Below are 13,950 nucleotides of genomic sequence, written 5' to 3'. Positions count from 1 at the left end.
CTGTGAGTCACCAACAATTAAAGTTTTATACCTTCCTTGTCATCCCTGCCCCTGACTGTACTAACGTCCAATTCGTCTATCAAGGGACTGAACGGGTTGGTACACTTAGCTGTTGTTGTCGTATCCTTCGTGTGCTTCTTCACCACCAGCTTGGTCCTCCCACTACTCACGACTTTCCACTCGTTTGATTTTTCGTCAGACACTGGCTTTACTCGTCCAGCCTTTCCTTTTAACTTCGCCAGCTCTTTCCTTAATTTCAGGTTCTCCAACGTGGCCCTCTCAATTTCTAACTTGGCCCTCGCCAATTCTTCAGTGGACCACTCCAGTTTGGTCAACAAACTCTCATACCCAAGACCGCACATATCACTGGCCATATCTGATAATTATCCCTCTGGAGCTAACCCTGCCGTGACCTTTCCCCTATATATACATATATATACATATATACATATATATACACATATATATATATATATATATATATATATATATATATATATATATATATACAGGTTGTACCTCTCTAGTCCGGCATTCTGTGGTCCGGAAACTCCCGTGGTCCGGAACGATTTTAGTTTGTCCAATAGGTAGATAGGCAGCTTTTTTCTTTTTTTTTCTTTTTTTTATTTCTCTGAATTATTATTATTATTACAGGAGTATTAAATTTTTGCCCCTCAGGCCCCAATGTGGGTCAGTGACCTATGCCCGGGTGGGCTAATCCCCTTAAAAAAAAAAAAAGCCGCGGGAAATTAAGGTTTGTTTACATCCGGCAGTTCGGCTGCACTCTCTCTCTGCTTGTCTATACAGAGTACAACATTTAACCCTTCAATATATATGAGCAGTAAATAAGTGTTGCTTTCATATTCTTATGTAGAGTAATGACGATATATTTTCACATGTGCGCACTTAAATACGAGCAGTCTCACTTTTTTTTTTACCATTAATGGTTAGCTACTTATATTGTTCCATTTATTAACATTAAATAACATTACAGGTACTTCAAGCAACCATATTCATTTTTTACATTAATTTTACTACAGCTAAACTCAGGGTCTTATTTTCTTCAGTTTTATATGTAGAACCAATCAGTCACTGGCTTCGTAAGCTTTAACATAAACAATGCCGGCAGCCGTCTCGACTCCTCTAATATTCCACGTATTATTAATAAATTGTATTGATAATTTTGCACACACGTACATTAATTCAATAAAAACAAATTCAGAAACATTAATTAAAATATATATGAACAGTAAATAAGTGTTGCTTTCATATTCTTATGTAAAGTAATGACGATATGTTTTCACGTGTGCGCATGCGCACTTACATATGCGATCTCTCTTTTTTCTTTACCATTATCGTTAGCTACTTCTATTGTTCCATTTATTAACATTAAATAACATTACTTAAAACAACCATATTAATTTTACTACAGCTACAGCCAAGGTCTTATTTTCTTCAGTTTTATATGTAGAACCAGTCAGTCACTGGTTTTGTAATCAACGAAAACAATGCTGTGTCATTTCCTCGTGTGTTTTAATATTCTACGTATTATTAATGAATTGTATTGCTCATTTTGCACACAAACATTAATAAAATAAAAAAGACATTCAGTAATAAACAATAATGAATCTTTTGTACATAAGAGAAATGACGCTGTTTACACGATTATGCACGTCGTCTGCACGTTGGCGGGCCATTCAAACCTGTCGAAATTCAAGTTTCCGCCGTCAAAATTTTTATTTATTTATTTTTTTGTGTGTTCCAATAAAATACATTAAGAATTAAAAACTCGCGAAATTTGAGAAGGTACTATACGACATTTAACCCTTCAATATGTCTTCAAAGAGACCATGACGCAGAGAAAGTGGTGCTAGTGCTTCCAGGCATAAGCACAAGTCACTATCTATCCAGGAAAAGGGTGAATTTCCATGGTCCGGCACCGGTCAGGTCCCGAGGTTGCCGGACTAGAGGGGTACAACCTGTACTTGGAAATTATAAATAAAATAATTTGTAGAATTTTCTGTGGCCAAAAATACTGTTTTATTTTAAATCCCAGTCAAATAACCTGTGGTTATTAAGCCAGATACTGGTCAAATAACCCCTGCCTATAATATAATAGTTTTACAGTGCAGTGTTGTGTATTATACTGTACATAGTTATTTTTCTTATTTCCAGGAAGTTTCAAGGACCAACAACACATCTCGGTATGACAAGCTAAGACTCAACTAAACAAACTGATGAAACACCTCTGACCTGTGGGACACACTTGTATGTGATGCCATCAACAGCAACTGATGAAACACCTCTGACCTGTGGGAGGTGAGACTTATACAGATATTCTGTTACTTAATATCATGTTATCTAATGCTTGTGTTTATGTACTGTACAGTACTGTAGTATTTAAAACATGAATTACACTGTGCCAGTAAATTATAAATCCTCTTTATACTGTATGCCTTTTCTCAAGAATATCGGCTAACTTTATAATTTAAGCATTTTATCGTTCACTTTCCAGAAAAGAAAACATCCAGTAACAGTATTCCCAATCAAAATTCCTGACCCCTTATCTTGTGTTTGAGTACATGAGGGCATGGCATAGATTTTGTTTAAATTTCATACAAAGATGCCCTTTTATATGCTGATTAAGAATCTAGATTAAAAATACACAATAGTGTATTCCTCTGAAAGTGTGCATTTATGTAAATGTTTATAAAAGAGTGTGTGTGTTCATATGCACTTGTGTTTGTTTAAAAGTGTGTGTGTGTTTTGTATAAATATTTGAATGTGTTTTAGTTTTAAAGTGTTAGTCTTAAGTATACAAGCAGTTGTGTAACATCAGGTATAAAAAACAAATGTCAAGATTAGTTATTGCTTAAATTTGACTCAAAATTAACCTAATGGACACACACTAGAGGTGGTCATTGAATTGAATTGAAACAGTTTATTAGCCAGAAAAACAGATACAGAGTGGATAATAATAACAATATTAAAATGACTGAGCCAGTTGAGAACCTGAGCTGCACCTGATGTATACTATAAATTTATCTCAAGGAAATATTATGTAACATTTAGTATCATCCGCAATAGTACAATAACATGGTGGTAACAAGAACATCTCATAATGTTACCATGGTTAGCACTTCAATATTTATATATATATATATATATATATATATATATATATATATATATATATATATATATATATATATATATATATATATATATATATTACCCTATATACATAAATTACAGTGAAATTGAAGAACATAAGTATAATGGGGGAGCAGTACAGTATGGGTTGTACGGATGTAAGGTTGAACAAGAGGACAGAGCTGTCAGGATTATGTCTAGTTGGCAAATACAGCTACTCCTCGACTTACGACCACCCTTACATTCGACCGCCCCAGTCGTACCAAATTTTTTCAAATTACATCTTTTCGAGTCCCGACGTTAGTGATTGCACTGTATACTGACAAAAAAAAATTTTGGAATTCCATTTTAAATTTCTGGCATGCTTAAAGTGAGAGTTTTGTGGTGCTGAGAAGAAAAAGAGACACCCATTTTAGATTTTCTATGTATCATCACATTTTTGACTTCTGACCAATTCGACTTACAACCTGGATTTGGGTCCCTAACCCCATCGTAAGTCAGCAGTGGCTGTATGTTTATTGCAATGATAATTTCCGATAAAACGGTTTTGATGGTACAATAAAAGCTGGTATTGTAAATATACAGCTCCTCCCCGACTTAGACGGGGTTATGGACCCAAATCCAGGTCGTAAGTCTAAAATGCTTAAATAATACATAGAAAATCTAAAATGGGTGTCTCTTTTTCTTCTCAACATCACAAAACTCTCAACTTTAAGCTTGCCAGCTATTTTAAAGTGAATTACAAGCAAAAATTTTGTCTGTACTGACATTGGGACTCGAAAAAACGTAATTTGACAACATTTTGGAACGACTGAGGCAGGTCGTAAGTCGGGGAGGAGCTGTAGTAGGTATTGCAAGAAATATTAATACTTAGACAAAACTGTATATATTTTTTAAGAGATGATTTAAAGGAAGGGAGTGTAGTCTTTGCTCGGATGGGTGGGGGTAAGTTCTTTCACACCGTGATATTTTATGGAGGTCTGGGACTGAGAGGAGCACATAGGGGGTGGTCTTAGTAGCTCTGGGTGCCTTTAGTTGTATCTCTGATTATTCCGGAACTGGAAATAATTATTGTCAAGCAAGTGATTGATAGATTGTAAACAAAGAGGGCACAGCAGTAGCTGTTAATATCTTCGAATTTTAACATTTTCAATTTAGCAAATTTTTCGTTAGTGTGATCTGTTTTTTTCAAGTAGGTCATTGTCCATACAACTCTCTTTTGTGCAGTAACCAGAGAGTGTGCTTTTGAAGAGCCAAAGGCCCCTCATAGTGTGTGACAGTGTATCAGGTGTTGGTAAACAAGATCATGATAGATTTCTTTCATTGCTGTGAGAGTGAGTGACTGTTGTGTGTGATACATGAAACTGCACTGTTTGATGACTTTTCTGTGAATGTCTTGTATGTGGTTTCTCCAGTTAATTTTCTCATCAACAATAACTTCGAAGAATTTAGTATTTTGTTCGCTTTTGAGGACTATATTACCAAGGTACAGGGGGTTCAAGTCTGGGGGTAAGTTTTTTCTTCTGTGAAAGATCGTGTAGTGGGTTTTCTCAAGGTTTAAGGTCAGTTTATTATGTATTACCCAGGTCCTGACTTTAGTTAATTCAGTGTTCATAGTTCTCATCAAGGAATGGAGGTCTGAGTTGCTGGCATAGAGATTACTATCGTCTGCAAATAAGTTGTATTTTATGAGTGAGCTGGCGTGGACTATGTCGTTTATGTGTACTGTACAACAAAAACAGTACTGGACCGAGAATGATGAGGAAAGGTCTCTGTAGGATACCTCCTTTGTTGTTGACAGTCTTGTCTAGGACTATTTTGAAGCACAGTACTGTTCCTGCTGATTGGTTTACTAGTCTCTGTGTGAAGAAACATTTCCTTACGTCATTCTGCATGATAAGTTTGTAAGCTTAGAGTCATGCTCCATTGTATTGGTGCATGACATCTAAAAAGAATGGCCGGGATTCATGTTTTCCATCCCTTTTAAATTTTGAATGTGTATGAGTTGTGCCTTTTTGTGTCTTGTCTGAAGGGTTGTTAGTCCTCCGGCCCTCAGTTTATTTGGATAACCAAGATGACAGAGTTCAGGGATTATTTTAGTCACCATGTTGCACCTTTTCTAATGATGTTTGGTCTTTTTGAAGGTAGTGTTTACATGCCATGTATCCAGTAATCCAGACTGGGACATACTTGAGATCTGTACAGTTAAAGGAGCATTTTCATATCTTTGTATTTGAAGGCTATGCTTTATAATTCCCAAATCTTAATTTTTTTTTTTTTTTTTCACTACTGCCTCCACTTGTTCTGCCGCCTTCAGTGACTGATCTATGACAACACCAATATCTTTCTCCTTATCGACAGTATCCAGGAAAGTGTTACTAACAGAATGGTGGTGATTTAGGTTGTTGCATCCTACATGCAGAGTCTTGCATTTTGTGTTGTTAAAGGTCTTATGCCAGTCTCAAGACCATTTGAACAGCTTGTGCAGATCTTTTTGCATGGTTGCTACATCGTCTTGTCTTGCAACCTTCCCAAATATCTTCATGTCATCCACAAACTTAACAATATGTCTTGATGTAATTTCATCTATGTCATTTATGTAGATCTCAACAGGTTGGATTCAAGAATAAAACTTTGTGCTATACTACTGAGAAATGTTTTCCATTCTGAATGTACTCCATTTATGACCACCCTTTGTGTCTTGTCATTGAACCTGTTGTTAATGCACTTTAAAATTTTGCCTATGATTCTATGTGGCTGGATTTTAGAGACTACCTGTGAATGTGGGTCTTTGTCAAGTGCCCTTAAGTCCACGTATTATGCCCGAGATCAAAGGTTTGCTTGACCCCAAATAAGATAAAACAGCACACTTGCATCAGAAAACAGTCAGGATAAGTCAGTTCAGAGACTCCGTTCCACCACGGGATCAAAATTTTGACAGTGACTGTACTACTCATCCACTGGTAGACCTTGGTCCATGTAATGTGTTACCATTTCAAGGAAATTGAATAAGTGTGTCAAACAGGATATTCTCTATGGAACCGTGTGATACATTGATCAGACTACTCGGTCAGGTGTTGGAAGATTGTGTCCTTCAGAATTTTCTCAAGAGTTTGTGTATATAGTGAGTTGACATAAAGCAAGGGTCAGGTGATTGTGGGCCAGAGTTAGTTTTTCCCTGATGTGGACTTTGTCCACCATTGCTACCTCTGTTGTCAAGAGTATATCCAGAATGTTTTTTCTCTAGTAGGTTCCTTCATGTGTTGTGTCTTGAAGGTCAAGGTATGCTCCTCAGCTTGTATGGTAAGAGTCACCCAGTCTACTGTCTGTTCTGGATGACATTGGAGTCTGTCCACTTCTCCCTGTGAGGTTGAGTCAGCCTTATAACACACACCTACTGTCACCTTGCTTTTTGTTCTCTGTTATTAGTTCACACCAAAAGTAAATTTGGATGATTTAGTTTCATTCGCTCATCATTACTGGTTATTGTCAGGTGCTCCATGACACAGTAGTACACCACCACCTGTCCTTTCTGGATGGTGAGTGATAACCTGGTAAACACATCTTCTCAACCCCAGGATGTCTGCCTGTTCTGTATCCACCTATGCATTTAAGTCCAGTCTTATTAACTAGACTGGTGTCATTCTTGTTTCATTCAGGGTTTTGTTCTCTCGGGGTTACTAGTATTACTTAAAGCTACACTTGTGATGTGCAACTCCTATACAGTATAAATTCCCACATTTCTCACTGTCTCTCCTTCCCTCCTCCACCTCAGGTTCTTTATAATGCGATTGTCTTTGTGTTTGTTTATTTGCAATTGTTCTCGTGACATGTTATGTTAGTCAGTCCCAGGTGCCACGTTATCACTGTGTTGGAGTTGTCTTATTTATTGCTTTAGTTTACTGTATCTTGTTCTTTATCCTCTACACTAGTAATACAGGTACACCACCAATTTTCCGGCACCTTTGGTTCCTGAGCCTTGCCGGACCATCCGTTTTGCCGGATTAACAGAGGTCATATATAATAATTAAGCAATACACCTTTGAGCCACTTGGTATACACCCCTTCCCCCCGGTATTTTTAAAGCACCATGGCTGCTAGAAACTCATCACTCTATCATGTTCAGTACTCTTACTGTCTTTCAATGTTTTTCTAATGCACACTTGCTTCTTGGAACCACTTTCTGCATAGAATCTCGTTACTTTTCTCTTTGCTTCTTTATATCATACACAGTTGACGAACCAATACCATACTGATCACACACCCGTCACACCGAAACACTACTGTCGAGTTTTCTCAAGAGTTCCACCTTATCTTGTATCGATGTGGACTGGTGTTTACGCTTTACACCACCACTGACACTTGTACTTGCCTTTGAAGCCATAGCTGGGGTTAGATATGTCCAAAATAAGCTGAGAATTACACAAAATGAAGAAGCTACCACCAGCAACTGCAGAATAAACAAACAAAGCGAGCGCGGTTAACACGCAATACCATCTGTGGGCAGCCCAGTAAACTAATCTGGAGGTCGCGAGAATTTTGTCCGGGTTAAAAGAGGTGCCGGACCATCCGTTGCCGGAAAATCGGTGGAGTACCTGTAATTAAATCCCTAACTTGGTCTTTTTGTGTTTGTGTGTGTATATAAGTGTCAAAGTGTTTGTGTTTAGAGTACACCCACCTCTCGTTTTACGTGGGGGTCACGTTCTTGAAAACCACCGCTAAATTAAAAAACGCTTAAATTAAACATAAATTTCCCATAAGAATACATGTAAATGGTACAGGTTAAGGGAACCATCAAATGCCACACAGGGTACGAACAGTGCTCTCACTTAAACCAAGCATGCGGCCAACTCACACACACTCCTCTCTGAAGGCCGGTGATCACATTTAATTTCACGTCCATTGTGATTGTTTTTCATGCCTTTTTAGCTTTAGGCGTCCCAGAGGCAGATGTGTGTTTTACAGACATGGTCAATGGGGGAAACAGCATTTAACACTAAAAAGGTACGTGATAAACACAATGCAAATTGGAGCACAGAGAAGTAGTAGTGCTGGTGTGAACTGAGAAAGTGATACCCGGGAAGCTTGCTGGACGTGGTCAAAGTTGTTGTGCAGAATACTTCATTATCTTCACCATTAAATGTAATAATCTTTATTATTACATTATTATAATTATTATTATTATTATTATTATTAATAATATAGAATTTTTGATGTTGATATGACTGCGACTTTATAGTAATAACTTACAAGTACCTCAACAGGCATCACACGCGACTCCACTGCCAGGCGACCAGGTGAATACACGATGCAAATTTAAACTGTCTTGAGCGCGTTATTTAAAAAATAGGTGCGTGTAAATTAGCTTTTGGTATTAATTGAACAATCGCGTTGTTCCAAAAACGCTTAAATCAAACGCACGTAAAACGAGAGTTACCTGTATATAAAGTAAAAGCATAAAATCATTTTAACACCTGTGCTGAACTGATATTCCAGCCCAGGTGTGCCACAAGAAATATGAAGATTAGTTATTACAGAAAAAAAAAATTTAACCCAAAGTTGATTGTAAATACATAAATACCTCTGTCTCATATTTTCTCTCTTAATTATGTTAATAACTTTAAGCTTTGCATATCATCGTTTATCAATTTTGATACCTTACAAATACTAGTTTCTTTTTTACTTTTTCTACTTGTATGTTTCACTTCAGTTAATTAAACTTTTGTTTTGTGTAAGTAGTTTTGAAGAAAGCTACTTTATACAAATTATAATTTGTACAAAGCAACAGTGTAGTACTGTACTTTATTTTAAGTAATACTTCCAGATACTTTCTCCATCACTGTCTAAAGTGGACCTGAATTGAGCTGGACCTGATGTGAACTAGACTAAAGTGGGCTGGACGTGCAAGTGAATGAGATCTGAAGTTAACTGGACCTAAAGGACTAGATGGTAATTACTTGTAATTACTATTTTCTGGTACTTTGAATATTAGGAAGGTTCTACAGGCATTCCCCAGTTTATAAGAGAGTTCTGTTCCTGTAAAACCTTTAGTAAATCAGATAAATTTTCCCATAGACTCCCATTATAAAAGCCAAGATACTTTTCTATAATGAAAATACTAACCCAAAATGTCTTAATCCTTAAGCCCTGGGTGACGTTGCAGAACGTCCGCCTATTTTCCCATGACACAGAGTGAGAGTTAACACTGTGGTGTTAATAACTTTAATAAAGTGAGGATATTACTTCAATAATTATGTAAGAGATAAAATCACAAAGTAACTTCATGAAATTACCGTTTACTGTATCTTAAAGTATAGTTCAAGTCTTAATGATCAAATTTTTATGTAAAAAATTGGGGTCAAACTATACACGCATAATATTTTTGAGGGGTTACAATTTATGCATTTCCATGGGTCATTTACAGTGAATGATAGTACCTGGTACAGTACATGCTTATGGTAGGTTAACCTTACCAGTAAGCTCCTTTATCCTGGGCTTGCCTGTCTACCTCAAGATCATTTTTTTATGTAGCTACAGGAAGAGCAGAACCTTTCACTATACAGTATATGCTGCTTTAAATATACAAATGCCTGATAGAATTGATTTAGATATTTTTCTTTGCATCTGTTTAAATTACTGGGAGATTATCAACTTTCCCCACCTGTGAGCTGTATGCCATGTTATGGTCAGAGTGAGGGAAGAGTGGACAAAAGTTAATTGAGAGGGAAGACTGCTGGAGACATAATTGAAGAGTATTACAGTGAGGGAGGGAAGGCTGGTGATATGAATTAAAACTATACTCAAGTAACGTATATGTGGGAGAAACTTGACTAGAACATAAGACTTTACTGTACTGTTATAAGGGCCTGTGCCTCTTATAACAATTTTACTTATAATCATTGGTAGTGTGACGAGAGGAGGCTCGGGGGTATATGTAATGATAGTATCAAGTAATAGGGAAGAAATAACGGTAGATACTGTAGGTAAATAATAGACACAATATACAAATACAATATTTATTTAAACATTAAAATGGAGATAGGAGAAAGAATATATGTACCAACAGACGAAACCTGGTACTATGCCCTCAGGCTCAACATACTCACACCACTACTGGGTGGACATACTCAATAACACTCACACCACTACTGGGTGGACATACTCAATAACACTTAAACTCTTATCGTAACTTAGCACCATAAAGACCAAGGACAACTGCCACTACAACACTCAGTAGTCAGGAGTGATAATCAAGCAACCGCCATGGGGGTCCTGCCACCATGGGGTACTTTCCAATGAACTCTGAAGAACCCAGTGGAATAACACAACCACACCATAGCCCTACTGAGTTAGACACTCATCCACCAATGATGGGGGCTGGTAGTTGTGTGGGGCTTGGTGATCCGGGGTCACCTCGCGGGCCGAGCGTTAGGGTCAGACTGGCCAGCTATGGGGGCCATAGGTAGTCTGAAGTGTCTGACGGTTGGGTCTCACGAAGATAACTGATCCTACTGGACCTCGGACATCTCTCCAGACATAGTGGATACAACATCCACCCTACAGACACGGCCTAGGCTGTGTTAGGGACCTGTATGGGTGAAGGGGCGAGCACTTACTAACTGTGACAGCGACACCACGTTTCAGGGGACGTTAAAGACGTAAACATTACTTCACTCAGAGCATATCAACTGCGTTACTGTAACACTTGCACAATCAACTATTAATTGGGTCAAATCACTTAAAGAAGGGCGAATCACAACACAGAGTGGAATGACCTACCTGTATGGGTGAAGGGGCGAGCACTTACTAACGGTTGAAATGCCCGCAGCACTCTCACTCAAGCTAGGTCAGGGACTCCACCTACTTCTATTTCGATGAATTACTTTACTGTACACTCTGACGTTGAAACTGAGACTATGAACTCAGTTTCATTTCCTACTATTATCTTCACTAACAATGCTCTGACTGAGCTATCAAAAGCAAAAATTAAATTGATTACCAAGGGTTGGATGGCAACAGGTCCCAACATACAGCGTCTTGCTACGAAATTCGCAGATTATATTCAAAGTTCCCTTTAGACAAAGACGGCCTCTCGATGACGTCATCAAGGAAACAGAGAAAACAGGGGACGTTTCCACTGGGGGACTCAGGTTTTGTGGACGTTTGAGCGTAAAATGAATCCTTAAGGTTTTTAGGTTAGCCGTCATCACGATCATGACACTGGGAAGGAGGTTTTTGGACCAGCATGCTTGTTTGTCCAATGGTTCCAGGAGTCAGGATCCTCTTGGAGGAGAACCCTGGCCCTCGGATCTGGCATCAGCCAGGTTCAGGGACTCCCCATTTTTTTTTTCTTATCGTTGCCCTCCTCCTTTATCAACTGGAATGGACATTGTGAAGTCCAGCATAAACAAATGGAAATGAAATTGTAGAAGAAAAGTGCAAGATTTTAATGGTTTATTATGAGAATACTGTATTGTATTGGTGTAATGTCTGTATGTATTGTCTCTTTTCATCAGTCATCTATACAATAGTCACTTACCAATGTAATTTGAAGAATCATCAACTGCATTTGCCCCCTTTCCCCCACCCCTTTAGAACGGGGGTCAGAAGTCTGTTCTGGGAAATGCCTTACTCTCGGAACATTGTATCTCCGTTCTAGAGGATTCGGACATTTCTGTATCTGGGATAAGGAGCTTCCTGGAGGAGGTAACTGACCCTAGGAGCAGCATTTGCTGTGTCTCAGAAGTCAGTGTCAGGCTGCGTAGGTTCCCTTTTTTTGTAAGGGTTTGGAATTGCTCATCCAGGAAGTGCCAAACCTAGGACAAGGAGAGCCGGTCCTGAACTTGGTTAGCCTTTTTTTTATCCTTTTGAGCTGGGGTCAGGAGGCTTCTTCCAAGAGGCTTTTGGACCAGCATTCTTGTTTGTCCAGTGGTTCCAGGAGTCAGGATCCTCTTGGGGGAGAACCCTGGCCCTTGGACCTGGCATCAGCCAGGTTCAGGGACTCCCAATTTTTTTCTTATCGTTGCCCTCCTCCTCTATCAACTGGAATGGGCATTGTGAAGTCCAACGTGAACAAATGGACAGGAAATTGGAGAAAAGGATGGGCGATTTTTTTTATATGTATTTTAATGGTTTATGAACATAATGTTATTGTATTGTTTTTCTTCTGTCATGTATAGTCACTTACCAATGTAATTTGCTTTGATGCCTTCAGCAAAGAAAACACTTTAAACATAAGTAACTATAGCTTGAACAATGGTAAATAACCTTTGTTATTGAGTACCAAGTTAGTGTGATGACTTACTGTACAGTACATCAGGGAATTACTAACACCATAGGCTATTTTACTTGTTTGAATATAACCTTGGGGTGTTTGAGGCACCCAAGGCTATAGCATTGGGTGTCTTCCAGGTATCACATATCATGCTGTGTCTCTTGGGTCGTGCATGGTTGATGCTGTATGTTGTTCTTATATCATGTTTTGGGTATTTTGACGCTCTATCTCTCTCTCTTTGTTTATCTTTCTCACACTCACACACAGAAAAAATAAATAAAAAACCCTAAACTATCTGACTTAGATACATAATGAGATCATTAAAAGTTGAAAGTCACCATCATTGTACCAGAAAATTCACAATCTCTTCTCTCAACAGGTTGGAGGAAGGCATAAGGTCGAGCATGACCCAACACATTCACAATCTCTTCTCTCAACAGGTTGGAGGAAGGCATAAGGTCGAGCATGACCCAACACACACACAACCATTGCTGGTGTTGGCTGGGCAGAAGCCGTCACTTGTGCACCAAGATGTCTTCACGTTTTAGCTCTGGTCTATAGTCTCAAATGTAAAGTATGTTGAGTATTTCTCCTAAGTTAAGATGCAAGGTTGTATCTGATTGTGTGATTCAAGGTGATGGAATCTCAAAGGTATGTTGAATATTTCTTATAAATTAAGATGTAAAAATGTATCTGATTGGTGACATAAGATACAACATAGGTCAAGGATGAGTTGTCCTAATTTATTTAGTATGGATCAGGAAGCTGATTCTAGGACTGTAGTTAGCCTGATTAAAACTCGGGCCTTCGTTGATGAGCGGCAACAATTTGACAGTGATTACATGAGATCATCGGAATCGTCTGAGTGAGGTGAAAGTGTAAACCGATAAAGGATTTTTAATGCTAGATGCAATTGTATTTTTTAAAACTCAATCTCCACTGAGTTGGAGGTACAGCCCAGGTCAAGAGGCCTACAACCACAAAATCTTTGTCATAAGACAATTTTTTTTTTTAATTGAGTTGTGGTCATTGCTGTGATTGGCCACCCAAAGGCCTGATTTACCTTCTTCTCGCAATGGCCCGAGAACTTCAGCTCATTGTCAACATACACACCTAGGTCCTCACATTCAGTCTCAAATAGTGCAGTTTCTTCATCCCGTTGGGACATTTGATATGCCTCCTTACTGTTGGTACGCCCCAGGTGCATCCTCTTACACTTCTAGACTTTGAATCTCAGTAGCCATTTCTTCGACCTTTTTTGGAGCTGACAGAGATCCTTCTGCAGCTCTTCACAGTTTGCATGGTACTTGATTTCCTGAAATAACTTGGCATCATCAGCAACATTTGTATGGAGGAGTGTACAACGTCAGGCATGTTATTTATGAAATAAACAAACGACAGCGGGCCCTACACTGCCCTGTGGTACCCCTTTTGTGACAGGTACAGATGATGATTTTGTGCTATTAATCACCACACACTGCTTGCAGTCATATAGAAAGTCTTCTATCCACGCTAGGATATTT

General features: G+C 38.4%; 1 long non-coding RNA gene across 2 annotated transcripts; it reads left to right on the top strand.

Moving 5' to 3' along the window:
* Positions 1-2,144: 2,144 nt before the first annotated feature.
* Positions 2,145-13,333, top strand: LOC121865966. Of its 2 annotated transcripts, none has more exons than XR_006088867.1 (3): positions 2,145-2,319; positions 8,978-9,102; positions 12,807-12,845. It is a non-coding gene; the product is annotated as an uncharacterized LOC121865966 (long non-coding RNA). The 2 variants fall into 2 exon arrangements; XR_006088866.1 differs by lacking the exon at positions 12,807-12,845 and adding an exon at positions 12,868-13,333 and having other exon boundaries at positions 2,146-2,319.
* The last annotated feature ends 617 nt before the right edge of the window (positions 13,334-13,950 follow it).

The sequence above is a fragment of the Homarus americanus genome, unplaced genomic scaffold, assembly GCF_018991925.1.
Source record: "Homarus americanus isolate GMGI-L3 unplaced genomic scaffold, GMGI_Hamer_2.0 scaffold56921, whole genome shotgun sequence".
Taxonomy (NCBI): domain Eukaryota; kingdom Metazoa; phylum Arthropoda; class Malacostraca; order Decapoda; family Nephropidae; genus Homarus; species Homarus americanus.
This window is presented reverse-complemented; position numbering and strand designations above follow the sequence as displayed.